The sequence below is a fragment of the Camellia sinensis genome, chromosome 3 (assembly GCF_055761805.1).
Source record: "Camellia sinensis isolate YWXY chromosome 3, ASM5576180v1, whole genome shotgun sequence".
Lineage (NCBI taxonomy): Eukaryota > Viridiplantae > Streptophyta > Magnoliopsida > Ericales > Theaceae > Camellia > Camellia sinensis.
The window spans coordinates 207401812-207417273 of record NC_138963.1 but is presented as its reverse complement, the minus strand read 5'-3'; positions in this window follow the sequence as shown (position 1 = coordinate 207417273).

Here is a 15462-nt window from a genome sequence, read left to right as displayed (position 1 = left end):
AGGATTGAATTAACTATAAAAGAAAGGCACCCTTGATGGGTCTAAGGTACACAATTTGTATTCTAAATAGTGAGTCAAGCACTTGATTTATCTATGAAAGATAACTGACTTGATCGTCGGAGTACCCCCGGGTGGACGAACCACCGCCGAAATTTTCTCTTTCTGTTGCAGGTCAATCAGGCGCCATCTATTCTACTAGTGCTCTCCAGCTGAATACTAAGTTGGCAGTGTGGTCGAAAATTGACACACACAATTTGGCACCGTCTGTGGGAAATAAAGAAGAATAGATGGCCAACGACGGACAGAAGGATAAGGTTGGGGACGAAACCCCTGCTGGGAATGGTAAGCACATTGATCGTAATATGGAGGAAGATGGTCGCAATGAGGAAACACAGAACCAGAATCACGGCAAGAAAAACGTCAGCCAGGATAGTGACATGCCAAGGAAACCAGATCGAAGCGGGTACTACAAAGAGGATGACCTCCAAGTATGGAAGGATAGATGCCTGCGGAGGGATGAAGAGATGAAAGAGATGGCAAACAAATTGGCAGACTTGCAATCAGTCGTCAATTTTATGATGCAAAACAACGTTATGCAGCCACCGTTCCCGCTGTAGAACACGCTGATTCCAGCGACCAATGCCCAGAAGGGAGGGCAGAAAACAATCCCTATAGCCCCCCAGCACACCAGGAGTGAAAGACACTCTCACCGGCCTTCAAGGGAGGTCGGGCGATGAGAGTCAAGGAGGGAGGAATCTTGAAGGACGTATCGCACCAAGGAAGTAGACCCCAAAGAACATCGGCATGTTTAAGGGCATGCGCTGTGCTTCGACACAACTAATGGAGAAAGGTCGAAGAGGGCTCATAACGAAGCAAAAAGCAGTGTACCTAAAAGATTGAAATCAGGAGATAGCCGAGCTCCTGGACGGACCAAAGAAGACTTGAGAGATTACTTCAAGAGGAAGCAACAAAACGCCGATGCCGAGGTAACTTCCCCTGTTAAGCCAAAAACACCATTCTAAGTGGAGTTGGACAAATTTGAGGCTTCGAAGAGATTCAGTATGCTGAGGTTCCAAATATACGATGGTAAGTCGAACCCCAACTTCCACATTGGATTATACCTGAACTCAATGGCATTTTTCAGTGGGAACGAGTCGTTGCTCTGCAAAGTCTTCCCCTCGTCCTTCGGGGAGATTGCATTGGATTGGTTTCACAAACTGCCAAAGGGAAGCATGAAGACCTGGGAGGGCCTATTTGTGGCCAGGTTCATGACAAACAAGTTGCATCCATTAAGGGTGGACACATTGATGGCTCTGAGAATTAGTAAGGATGAAGGCCTTAGGGCCTATGCAAAAAAGTACTATCAGGTGTTCAACCGAATACCCGAGTGCAACCAAGAGGTGGCAGTCGTATCTTTCAAGAACGGCCTAAAAGACAACCGTCCACTACGAAAGTCTTTGGCAAAAACATTGCCAAAAAGCATGGAAGAGCTCATGGCCAGAATCGAGAAGTATGTCAGAGCCAAGGAAGACACGTCAGGAACAAAGGAGACGAAGCAAGAGAAAGGTAACGGCTCGCCGAAGCGAGGCCGAGGTAACAACAGATCCAACAAAGAGATAGGACTGGGGGCTACACAGGCAGTCACAACTGTGTTCCGAATCCCAATTCACAAAGTCCTAGACAAAATCCGATCCCAGTCCAATTTCAGAGCACCAGCTAGGGTGCCAGGAGAATTTATGGGAAGAAGCCTTGGTAAGCATTGTGCTTACCATAACGAAGATGATCATATGACTCAGGGTTGCAGAGCCCTGAAAGCACACCTGGAAGACCTGGTAAGGCAAGACCATTTAAGGGACCTTGTAGACGAGGCCAGGACAAGGGAAGAACATGCAAGATTGCCTCAGGTACCAGCAGCTCCACCCCACCCAGCACAACAATCGCAGGCGGGCAGACCTCGGGTAATTAATGTAATTCACTCGAAAGTCAACGAAAATGAAATACGGGGAGAGACCCAGAGGGTAAAACACTTGCAGCACGTGTACCAGGTCGGGGAAAAACGACATCGGGTCAAGGTGTACCAAGAACCAGTAGTGTCCTTTACTGAAGCCGACCTTGAGATAGTCCAACATCCCCACAATGATGCCTTGGTAGTATCCCTCCAAGTCGGGGAGTGCCAAGTGAAGCGCATCCTAATTGACCAAGGCAGCTCTTGTGACATCATATACGTCAGGTGTTACAAGGAGTTTGGCCTTCACCCAGACGATTTGGAGCAATCCAATGGCCCAATGGTTGGGTTCAATTGGACACCGACGTGGCCACTGGGAACAACGAGCTTGGAGGTGCAGGCTGGCACTAGGAAGATACAGACAGAGTTCACCGTAATCGATACACCCTCCCATTTTAATGCAATTCTGGGGAGGCCATGGCTGCACGCAATGAGGGCTATTCCCTCAACATTGCACCAACTACTGCGGTTCCCAACAGAGCATGGGATAGAAGAAGTCAGAGGAGATCAGCTGTAGGCAAAGAATTGTTCTATGGCAGCAATGAAATCTACCTGCAGCATACGAGAACCAGAGAAGGCAAAAATCGAAGACGAGGACGTGGAAGTCCTAGAAGATGTCGGTAAGGAGCCAACCGAGAAGAGTGAAGAAGCACTAAAGAAAATCCTCGTCCAGGTGGGGGATGAAGAACGCTTCTTCCTTTTTAGCTCGGGCTTAGCTGAAGAAGAGGAAAAAGAGTTGGAGGCTTTCCTGAGAGAAAACATTGAAGTGTTTGCCTGGACGCCTTACGAAATGTTTGGCATTGACCCCGAGGTCACTTGCCATAAACTGAACGTTGATAGGTCGGCTAAACCTATAATCTAACGAGCAAGAAGGCCGACATTGATGCACGTCGAGGCAGTGGAAGAAGAAGTAGACAGACTTCTGGAGGCCAAGGCCATTCGAGAGGTAAACTACCCGACATGGCTATCGAACACAGTAGTGGTGAAGAAAAAGAATGGTAAATGGAGGGTCTGCGTTGACTTTACCAGCCTAAACAAGGCCTGTCCCAAAGACAGTTTTCCTTTACCTAACATTGACCAGCTGATGGAAGTAATGATAAATGGAGGGTCTGCGTTGACTTTACTAGCCTGAACTATTACTTCTAAGCCCACAAAATTGTGGTGTTAACAGAACACCCATTGAAGTCCCTGTTGCAGCAGGGAGACCTGACATACAAAATAGCCAGATGGGCAGTGGCCTTGGGCCAGTATGACCTAGAATACAGACCCCGAATAGCAATCAAAGGCCAAGTTTTGGCCGACTTCGTGGCCGAGTTCACGCCTGAATCCATTATACATCGGGCTCCGTTGAGCCGACGTGAACGATGTCCAAACCAGCAAAGAGGAGCCCAGCCAAAGGCAACGGAACAAAGGAAGGAAGAAACACTCAGACCCTGCAGCATTTACATCGGCGACTCCTTCTGACTGTTTGTTGATGGGAGTTCAAATCGACAAGGAGCAGAGGTAGGAGTAGTTATGGTATCTCCAGATGGACAAATATTGGAACAATCTATTCGTTTGGGGTTTAAGGCCTCAAACAATGAAGCAGAGTATGAAGCATTGATTGCAAGATTGAAGCTGGCAGTAGCAGCAGAAGCAGATGAGATAATAGTCTTCTGTGATTCACAGCTCATAGTTAACCAGACAACGGGCGAGTTGGCAGCCCGAAATGAAAGGATGTCGGCCTACGCAAAGGAAGTCAATAGGTTGGTAGCCTTGTTTCAGAATTGCCGACTACATCAGGTAAGCCGAGATGATAACAGTCACGCCGATGCACTGGCCAACATGGCTAGTGCAATACAACCTGAAAAAGTAAGGACAATTATAATTGACTACTTGTCAGGCTCCAGCATCGAGCTACTGACCATAGAGCGTGAAGCAATGTGTGTGGATATGGGACCAAGCCGGATGGATGCACTTGTAGCATTCTTGAAGGAAGGGAAGCTGCTAGATGACCACAAAGAGGCACACAAAATCAGATTAAAGTCAGCAAGATTCAGCCTGACAGCAGAAAAACATTTCTACAGAAGATCCTTTACTGGACCTCTTTTAAGGTGTGTACACCCTTCATAAGTCGAAGATTATTTATATGAAATACATGAAGGAATTTGTGGAAGCCACGCTGGGGGCAGATCACTAGCTCATAGGGCCATCACCCAGGGGTATTGGTGGCCCTACATGTAGAAAGACGTAGAGGCCTATGTCAAGAAGTATGAAAAGTGCCAAGGGTTTGCACCTTTGATACACCAATCAGCAGCAGATCTAAACCCAGTATCCAGTCCTTGGCCGTTTGCCCAATGGGGAATGGATTTTGTCGGACAACTGTCCCAAGCAACTGGGCAAAGGAAGTACCTGCTGGTGGTAACAGATTACTTTACCAAATGGATAGAAGCTGAACCCCTTGCCAATATCCGAGATGTAGATGTGAAAAGCTTCATATGGAAGAACATAATCACAAGATTTGGGATCCCAAGAGCAATAGTTGCCGACAATGGAACATAATTTGACAGTAAGTTAATCAAGAGCTTCTGTGCAAAATTCAAGATCAAGAATTATTTTTTAACACCAAGCTTTCCTCAAAGCAATGAACAAGCAGAAGCATCCAGCAAAGTTATCCTGGATGAGATAAAAAAGAGGCTGCAAGCAATGAAAGGAAAGTGGGTGGATGAACTGCCAAGTGTACCCTGGGCATATCGGACTACGCCGAGAAGATCAACTGGGAAATCCCCATTTGCCATGGTTTATGGCACAGAAGCAGTCATTCTGCTGGAAGTCGGCATCCCTGGGATCAAAACCTAGGGAGTAGAGAATGGGACCAACGATGTATTATTAGCCCGAGATCTGGATCTGCTGGAAGAAAGAAGGGAGAAAGCTGCAATTCAGCTGGCAGCATACCAGCAGCAGCTTGCCAGGGCTTATAATAAAAAGGTTAACCCAAGAGAGTTCCAAGTCAGCGACTTGGTCTTGAGAAAAGTCATCGGCAACATAAAGGATCTTAGAGAGGGTAAGCTTGGCCCAAATTGGGAGGGACCCTATAGAATCACTTCGGTATTGGGCAATGGGCAATATCGGCTTGAAGATAATGAAGGCAAAGAGTTGCCAAGACCTTGGAATACTTGCAATTTAAAATTTTTCTATCATTAGACTTTTTTGTTCTTTGTTATTTGCCGAATTAAATAAATAAAGTTTTAGCTTGACTTCTTACAATTATACGATTCTTGCCGATGTTCCTTGAATGTATGCATAATGAGAACCCAAGTGGAACTTAAGTTCACATTAGGGGGCAAAGAGTTAGAAAATGGTTCCTGAAAAAATAGAATATACAAGCTAAAATTAGTCTAACACTTGTTGAAATTTGTGAAAAATTTACAAGTTGAAGTTAGGCCGAGATCATGTTTAACACTTATTGAAATTTGTGAAAAATTTACAAGTTGAAGTTAAACTGAGGTTATGTTTAACACTTGTTGAAATTTATGAAAAATTTACAAGTTGAAATTTATGAAAAATTTACTAGTTGAAATTTGTAAAAAATTTACAAGTTGAAGTTAGGCCGAGAAATTGTTTAACACTTACAAGTTGAAATTTGTGAAAAATTTACAAGTTGAAATTAAACTGAGGTTATGTTTAACACTTGTTGAAATTTGTGAAAAATTTATAAATTGAAGTTAAACTAAGGTTATGTCTAACACTTGCTGAAATTTATGAAAAATTTACAAGTTGAAGTTAGGCCGAGATCTTGTTTAACACTTGTTGAAATTTGTGAAAAATTTACAAGTTGAAGTTAAACTGAGGTTAGGTCTAACACTTGTTGAAATTTGTGAAAAATTTACAAGATAAAGTTAGGCCGAGATCTTGTTTAACACTTGTTGAAATTTGTAAAAATTTTACAAGTTGAAGTTAAACTGAGGTTATGTCTAACACTTGTTGAAATTTGTGAAAAATTTACAAGTTAAAGTTAGGCCGAGATCATGTTTAACACTTGTTGAAATTTGTGAAAAATTTACAAGTTAAAATTAAACTGAGGTTATTTGTGAAAAATTTACAAATTACGGCCAAGGTTGTAGTGAACTGAGTACTTATGCATTTGCCGATGTAAACCGTTATTGGGTATGGCCGAAATGTTTCACCCCGAGAAAATTACATAGATAAAGTGTGTATTGAAGATATGCAAAATATTCTAAGTATAGAATCATACAAAGAGCATTAAAGGGAAGACAAATATGCAAACAAAACAAAGAAGTTGTATTTATAAAGGCACATCGGCCATGTGAAGAGCTTACATTGTTTCAAAGGAAAACCAAAAGTGCAGAGTACAGAAGCAAAAGAAAAACATTCAAACTAAGACTCTTCTGCATCTTGAGGAGGTTGGGTTTGAAGTTCAGAAGACTGCTGGGAGGACATCTCGGCAACCTTCTCAGCTGCGAGCTTGACATCTATTTCATTAAGGGTTTGATCGAGGCTCTTGTCGGCAAGAGACACGTCGGATGATCCTTGGGAACCTCCTCACCCTCCTCATCTTGAGTCAAGTCCAGGACTTGCTAATTCTGAGTAGGGGACTTGGTCCCAATAGCCTCCTTTGACTTCTTCACCAAAGTCTCCTCCTCAGACTCAGAATCATCGTCGGATTGGCTCGGAGTTGGAGGGAATGACAGGGGAAGGACGTCGGTGTTCCTGAGGGGGGAGTCCTCAGGAATTTCAAGTTTTTTCAGAAGAGCCATCCAACCAAGGGTAAAACCCTTGTTGCATGCCTGCTTAACCTGCTTTTCGTAGTCGGCCGTGACATCGGCTACCCCCTCAGAGTATGCCTTTTCATTTGTGACTTTTGTTTTAGCCTCTTTCGTGGCCAAGGCGTCTTGTAATTCTTTCTGGGCCTGGGCCATCTTTTCCTCGGCCTCTTTCTTTTCGGCCTCAAGAACCTTCTTGATGGCCTCTGTAGAATCTGTCTTCTTCTCGGCATCATCTTTGGCTTTAACAGCAGCCTCAGCTTGGTCTGCCAAAGTCTTCATTTTTTATTATAAGCTTTTATTGGTCTTCTACAGACTAGAGACCTCCCTCCTCTTGTCGGCCAGCTCATTCCGGTTCTCAAAGGCCTGCATTGAGAAGGAATGAGCATGCTGGATGGCCTGAAAATGAACAGAGCAGAAGTTATTAAAAAATTTCTGAGTACAAAAAAGAAAGAAAGATACCAAGTGTGAAGACTTACTTGAACAGAACGCTGGAGCATCAAAGCGAGCTTCTCATGCTCAGTCATCTCGGCGTTGCGGTCGAGATCCCTAGGGAGGAGCAAGGCTGTAGAAAGGGCAACGCCGATGTTGATGTCGTCGGCACTGTCCTCAACATAGACTGGCCTGTTCTCCAAGGTGATAGGTGGAGCCCATGAGGCACCAGCTTGCATGGAGCCCGACGTTGTGGCAGACTCTGACCTCGGCCTCTTAGACCGAGTCGATTGAGATGGCTTGGCCTCGGCAGACCTCTTCTCGAGGACGGAGGTGGTTTTCTCGCTCGAAGCCAATTTCGAAATTGGCAAGGTATCCTCAGTGTCAATCTGAGTTACCGTAGCCTTTGGCTGAGCCTTCTTTATCCTTTTTTGCTTTGGCTTTGCTTGAGATGGCGCAGGTTAGGCATCTACAGTAGAGGGAATGTTGGCTAAAAGATCTTTAGCAACTGCTTTCTGACGGCCCATCTCAGCAGCAAAAATGGTTCGTCGCCGGCGTTGGCGTTGGGATATCGGAATCAGATACGGAGCCGAAGTTAACAGCTACTCTGCTGGATCAGAAGTTGATCCTTGATCTGGCCGAGATGTGGAGGCAGCTTGAGGAGTTGTGGCGGAAGGAGGAGACAGACTCTTCTTTTCTTTCTTCTTTGGAACGTTGAGAAGAACCGACTTGTAGGTGGGAATAAAATTAAGTACCAAAGGGCCTCTCTGCTTGAGGACTGGCAGATCCAATAGTTTCCTCAAGTCTTTGCTGGGAAAGAAAGACTGGCGGAAGCCCTTTGGTGGCTGAGGAAGAGCTGCAAGAAAAACAGACATTAGAACAAATAAAGTATTGAAGACTTTAAAAATGAATAAGTGCAAACACTGGGCTCTTACCATTACCCTCTACAAAGACTGATCGAGGAAGAGGGTAGAGGCGGAGGTCCTCGTCTGGAGTGAACTTCCAGTTCCCCGAGGTAATGAGATAATCATCTCCAGCTCCCTTGTTGGAGTCAGGGAGGTCGGCAATAATTTTGTACTCTATGGACCTCGGCTTAAGGTAGTAAACGTAGCCTGTATCTTTTTTAAGGCCACACATGGTGTAGCAGTACTGGATATCGGCTAAGGTAACCCTAGCGTTTTCTTGTTTGGCTAAGGCTATTATGCCATTGATGACTCGGTAGGAGTTGATGGCAAGCTGCATCGGGTTCAACTTATAATAATGAAGTATATCACGGAAAAGGATATTTAGTGGGAGCCGAAGTCCGCACTCAATAAAAGCTACGACAAGGAAGGGCATAGAATCAGTCGCGGGCATGATGGAGTCATCCTCCCCAGCCAACCTCAGATGGACGTCGGTAGGGATGGAAAACTCTCGCCTAAAGTATTCTACCTTGGTCGGGGTGTCTACCCTATGCCTCCACATACCCATGATGTCAGCTTAAATGAAAGGTGTGAGACTTTGGAAGGGAATGTTTTGTGATGATTTTGAATGACCTCGGCTAAAATAAAAGGGGGAATACGTTTCAGTTTTTCCTAAAAATTTGAGGGTTTCGCAAACAACTCCCAAACCTAGATCTATGGAAACGAAGATTGAAGGCACGAATCTGGAAAAATCACAAAAAACAGAAAAGAAAGAATGTGTTTCAGAATCAAGAACAGTGATGAACTATCAAGGACACTAGTAGTGCAAGGGTATAAGGCCAAGAACAGTGGCAAAAGTGCAAGAAGATTGTAAGCAGTGTGCGTATTCAAGACATGGGCAAAGGCAAAGTCATGCAATAAACACACTCAGATACATGATTCATAAATTGAATACTTGAGCAAAATAGCAATGGCAATAAATAATGAAGCGGAACTTTTTGAAGAGTAACAAGAAATAAAACCGGGAGGAACAGTGGTTTACCAGAAAAAATGAAGCCGGTGTAAGGATCGCCAAAGTCAGACGACGGTTGCAGAAACGACAGAGCAGTGAAAAACTCGTTGGAAGAGGTAAGCGGAGCAAGTTGCGGAGCTAGAGAAGCTTGAACAATGGAGGATTTGGAAGAAAGAGCTAGAGAGAGAGAGAAAGCCTCAGAAACGATGGAGAAGAGTGAAAAGACTGAGGAAGGAGGGAAGTTTTGTCAAAAAAACGCAAAAAGGCGGCCGAACGGAATTAATAAGCCTAGAATGATGGATTTGTCAGATGGCGTATACAGGCGCGAGACGACTAGCAAGCGCGTACGGAGTACAATCCCGTAAAAGGAAAACGCGTGGCCAAAATGATTGAGTTTTATGTATGATAGCTCATACGCGTGAAGGAGCTCTTGGAATCCTTGGTTTTTAAAAAGGCATGTCGGCCTTAATGATGATCTCGACTGAGGGATTTTGAGCCGACGTACTGGAATCAAGTACTGATATAGGTTCCATCACCTCAGAATGCCGAGGTAATAGAACCTAGGGGGCAGTTATGGGGATATATTTTCTGAGTACCAACACGTGGCCAAGGTGACGCCGACGTGTCAACCAAGGTGCCACGTGTCCTGATCATGATGCCGAGGTTATCTCGGCTAGGCCGACGTTACCTCCAAAGATATCAGAATCCGGGATAAGCAGATATGGCACAAGAGTCCTAGAATGAGGAAGGACTTCAGCATGGATAATGATAACACTCTTAGGGAGTTTATCTTTATCTCTTGGAAAGTCCAGGATAAGCACTGAGCAGAAGTCCATTGAAGCTAGGCTTCTATGGGGACTAGGATTGAATTAACTATAAAAGAAAGGCACCCCCAATGAGTCTAAGGTACGCAATTTATATTCTGAATAGTGAGTTAAGCACTTGATTTATCTATGAAAGATAACTAACTTGATCGTCGGAGTACCCTCGAGTGGACGAACCATCGCCGGAATCTTCTCTTTCTGTTGCAGGTCAATCAGGCGCCATCTATTCTGCCAGTGCTCTCCAGCTGAATACTAAGTTGGCATTGTGGTCGGAAATTGACACACACAATTCCAGTACCATGTTGCCAACTAAAATAAATTTGTCCAATCAACAGTTGTTATACCTTTACAAATTACTTTAGTGTTATGTTGCCGAATTAAAATAAATTTGTCTAGTCACTTATCATTTTACGTGTGTTGTAGATTGTCTTCATTATTGTTGCATTAAAGGCATCTCTTTGTTTCAATATAATCAATATCTTTTTTGGTTGCACCATACTCTCATGTCAATTAACAAAGATGTTTCCTTCTCAAATAATCTATCAACAAATTAGTGCCCTTCAAGATGTTCAACAGTTGGATGATTGTACTTGGATTGCTACAATGAGTAGAAGCATAATCCTTCCAAGCAAAAAAAATAAAAAATATAAATAAAAAAAAATGAAACTGGAAATGCACGGTAATAAATAACCGAACAAATTAAAAATGTCCGCCCTTGTGTTACCGAAAATGTATCTTTTATTCATTAGTGGGTTATTGAACATATATTAATTGTTCCACAATGTGATTCCCGACTATTTTATTTTGTTCGATTTTGACACACTAAACAAAAGTCGAAGAACTCTCTCAAAAAACGAAACGAAAATCTACCAAACAAATAAAAAAAAAAACTCATCATTTCACTTTTTTTTTTTTTATGGTTCTTTGCTACCGTTTCTCCATCCATTGCTTTCTTCTATGATCAAAACACTATGATTCTCACTTTTTGAAAAGAGATATGTAGCAGAGAAGAAAAATTGAGAAGGAAAGAAGTGTAGCAGAGATTGAAGAGCAATAGGTGTAAGGAGAAAATAAAATATATTTAATATTAATCTTTCATCTTCAAAGATAATTTCACACATGGGTAAAATTGAAAGAAAAAAAAAAACTCATATGAATGATGTAAAGAGGTAAACTAGTAGTGTAAGTAGAATCAATCTTTTTGTCCCTGTGTCACTGAATTTAAGTTATGGTAATGGTCTAACTTTTAACCATAAATTATAAACACACTTATTGAGATTTATTTAAAATATTTATTGTTTCATGTGATTCTGAAAATTATAATTCATCCATTCAAATTTCTAATCACATAAGAAATGATTCATTTTATTAATAAATCATTAAATTAATTAATAATTTTTAATAATATCAAAAATATATTTCAATTAAAAATTCTAAAAAAAATTGTTGTTGCATAAGAGAGTAGTTAGAAAACTTTATTTTTTTCTATTATTTATGTTAAATAAAAATTCTGACAATAGTGTGTATTTGTAATTTCTAAAATTATAGGGAATAATTCGTATTTTAAGCAAATTTTAGAGTGTATTTATAATTTATCTTAATTTTACAATCTTAAGAAATCATAACCTTTTGGAGAATTATAATATGATAAAGTGAAATTGATTTTATTACCTCATTTTTTTGTGCATTACCAGCGCGTGATGGTTAGAGTCGAAGGCTACTAGATGATAGATTAAAGAAAATAAAAAATGTTATGTATTTTTACAAAACAATACTTAGAAATATGTTTAGAATATGAATGTATGATGTAAATTTAAATTTGATATAGTATGAATTATACCCAAAATGATATAACTCATATATTTCAAATTATAGATATTTTTTTAAGTAGAGCTTTTCAATATCCTTTGTAGAGCTTGTTGATATCTTACACTCATATCTTTCTAATTCATATAATTTTCTTTCTAACAATTATATCATGGCAATAATAATAATAATCATAATAATTCTAGTAATTTATCAGAAGCATTTGATCATGAAAGACATGGTCTGAATGCAATATTGAGAATTTTTTATTTTTTAATAATTGAAATAGTTACATTACTCTTTGACTTTAAATCCTAGCACTTTTACCTATAATCGAATGACAAGAGTGGACCACCGGGGTGGTGGTCCAGTGGTTTTTCAAGCCTTTTTCACGCATGTTGTCAGGTTCGACACTCAGGGGTGCACGAGGCTTTGGACAATGCGTTATACTTCTATCGTAAAACTCTACAAGTCTTACTGTGGAGTGGGTCTGAAACCCACTGTTATCCCGGTGGAAAGTCCCTTCTTTTGGGTTGAGTTAAATCTGACTATCAACCAGTTATCTCAAAGCCAAGATTTGTAGAAGTTATTATACCCCCACAGAACTTCCTTTTTTCCAAGTTAAAAAAAATAATGACAAAGGAGGGGGATAGAAACCAATATATCTAAAAGCTAATTAATAAAAGTAAACTAATTTTATACATTTGTCTCTGTGATGTCTGAGTAGATCATACCATATTCAACCATAGTCACAAAGCATATGCTTAGAAGATTGATTTGTTATTTCCTTTTGCTTGTGATCTCATTGTTACACTAGTTTTTTCATTGTTTAAGGATTGATGCCACTATCAGAGTGGGAAAAAGAATTTTATATATTTTTTGTTTAGACAAACAATTTTATATTTTGCTTCAGCTATTATTTATTTATTTATTTATTAATGTGCATGCTAATTTAGGTTTAATTTTTCTTTCTGAACCCAAGCTCAACCTTGAACTTTTAAGTTAGATTTGAATTCAGCTCGACCTCTAATTCAACTAATTTTCAACAAGGAGCACTACAAACTCAGCTAATTCACTGTCTTACTAGGAGTTTTTTTTTTTCCCTTCATTATTATGGTGATACACATGATGTGGTCTCACCAGCCAACAATAAGCTTACATATGGTGAGTGAACCTCACATTTAATAAATAACTACCTTGCCACATATACATGATAAGGTAAATGATAAGAATGAATTGAAGGATAATATCGATAATGTGGTACTACCGCTGCACTCAACTTTTTATTCCTTTACTAGAAAATGGAAGTAATAATAGGCAACAAAGATGCTAAATTAGACTCTGGAGCCCATAACTAATTATTCTGGTGACTTTCAACAATGATGCTAAATAGCACAGCTGCTATTTCTCCCATACAACATAGTCTTGGCCAGAGAGAACAACATGAAAATTAGGTGGAATAAGATTTCGAAGATTAAGCTGTGGACCAATCTTCACAATGATTTTGTCATCAACCATGGCTATGTATAGATCAGCATCAGCAGCCATAATCTACACTTTGCTCGTTTCGTCGATCTCATTCCTGCTCCTAATTGCAGTAAAATTACTTATTGGAACCTTCAGCCCCCACTCAAAAAAGTGGTCATAAAATTGCAAAATACAATTGTAAGAGGAGCTAATTTGTGCCCACTAAATTAATTAGGCCCAATAGTCCAAGGTTGGTGGGCTCAAATTTATCGCAAGTCCAAGATCGATGGGCTTGGATTTATCGCCATCAAATAGGCCGAATCGCTCTAAGCCTCGAAAGGGTTCGGATCCACGAACCTAGAGACTTACTCGAGCCCAGACTTGAAAGGGTTCAGATCCACGAACCTAGAGATTCGAAACACTTGGCTTCAAATGGATTTAGACGCAATCTAGAAGTCGCTCCATTAATGAGTCTTAGAACACTTGCGGACTTGGAGCTTTCCGGGATCTACGCACTAGTACCATGGGCGTAATGGAGTCCGAACAAAGGACCCGATCCCGAGGACGGTGAGTGGAGTTATTCACTCTTCGGTTAAACTAGCCTATACCCGGGTCAAGGTGGCATGATCTAGGGGGTCCCTTAGACTTGGCAATATTTGCGGCAGGGCGTTCTCTTGAACATCCTCTGGGACTACCTCTGACCCTTTGGGATGATTGGGGATCATTGGTTAGGTGTGGCTAAGAAGAAGGGTTCGCCGAGAGGTTGATCTCCTCTTTGAGGGTTTTCCTCATCCTCGGAGAGGTCACCTCCTCGGACAAGGTGGTTAGAAAGAATATTCCCCATGTGCCTTGCACATGGGCTCCATCCTACATCATGAGGTGCCTATAAATAGCACCCACCCATAGCTTTACAAGGGATGGATTTTGGAGAGATAACTCTTAGGAAATAACTAATTTCCCTTTTCCATTATCAACCTTGAAAATGAAAGTGGGAGATCCATGAGAGAGCCTTGCCATTATTCTCTCTCTAACTATTTGCCTTCTTCTTCACCCAATCTCTTATCTTCGTCATCTCCTTTCTTTTGTATTCTTAGTTAAGACTATTGAAGAATCTAAGCCTCTCATCATCTTCTAGAGAATTCGAATTTTTCTTCAAGGATCTTCGAAGATCTTCGAATTTTCTAACAATGTTCTTGAACCCTATCATACATTTGACGACTCTGCTGGGGAAGCGGATTAGCTAATAGTCTCAACAAGATCCGGAATCTACACAACTCCGATGAAGATGGCGAGAGAAAAAGAAGTTCATCAACAAGGCTCTTTCAACAGTGGTGATGAGATGACTCAAGTTCAAGATGCACCTCTCATCCTTGAAGCCATTTAAGGACACCAACACACTCAACAAGAGATTCTCATGACCCTTCAAAATCTCATCCACACCATGTTGGTGATGGGTTCGAATTTCACACCACCAGCAACAAATGAAGGTCAAATCGGCGCCGGTAAGCATCAAAAACTTCATAGTGATGTTGGGAATGGTCAAAACCATCAAGATCCACCCAAAATTCTCCCTGAAGTTGTACAAAATGATGTGCAAAATCAAGTGCTAGGAGGAACAAGTCATGGCCAACCTGTGGCCCATAGAGCGCAAAATCACGCACCTGGAGGATTGAGCCATGGTCCAGTAGTGGTTAGAGGAGTTTTCGACGCGACGAATGGTGTTCCAGCGGTTGTGGAAGTTCAAAGAAAGCCTACAGAAATTTCTTTACAAAATGGTGCTCCATCCATGCCTAATTTTGTTCCACCAATTGTAAATTCTACTCATATACCGAGTGGGTCTCATTTGGCTCCGATGTCGAGTTTGCAAGCCCAACCTGATGTAGCCGTGGCGTACAATGGACTTTATGGGACCCAATGCAACGTCCCATCACCAAATGGCGTGTCCATAGGTGCCGATGGACAATGTCATCATGTGTCTACACCAATGATGAATTCTCAACACCCAAATGGCCATGTTGCTCCAAGCTCAGTCTTCGGGTCTACAAGTCAGGTTCTGGGAATACCACCATCAAGTTCTTTCCCTCAACAATTTCTCACTTTCACTGATGTGCAAGCCATGTTCGATTTCGAATGGAGCAAGAGGACTTTACTCTCTTTGCCCGATCCGGATGTCAAGCCACCATATCCTATTGAGATGTTAAGTTATCCATACCTGGAAGGGTACACGGTGCCGAAGTTCATCAAATTCAAT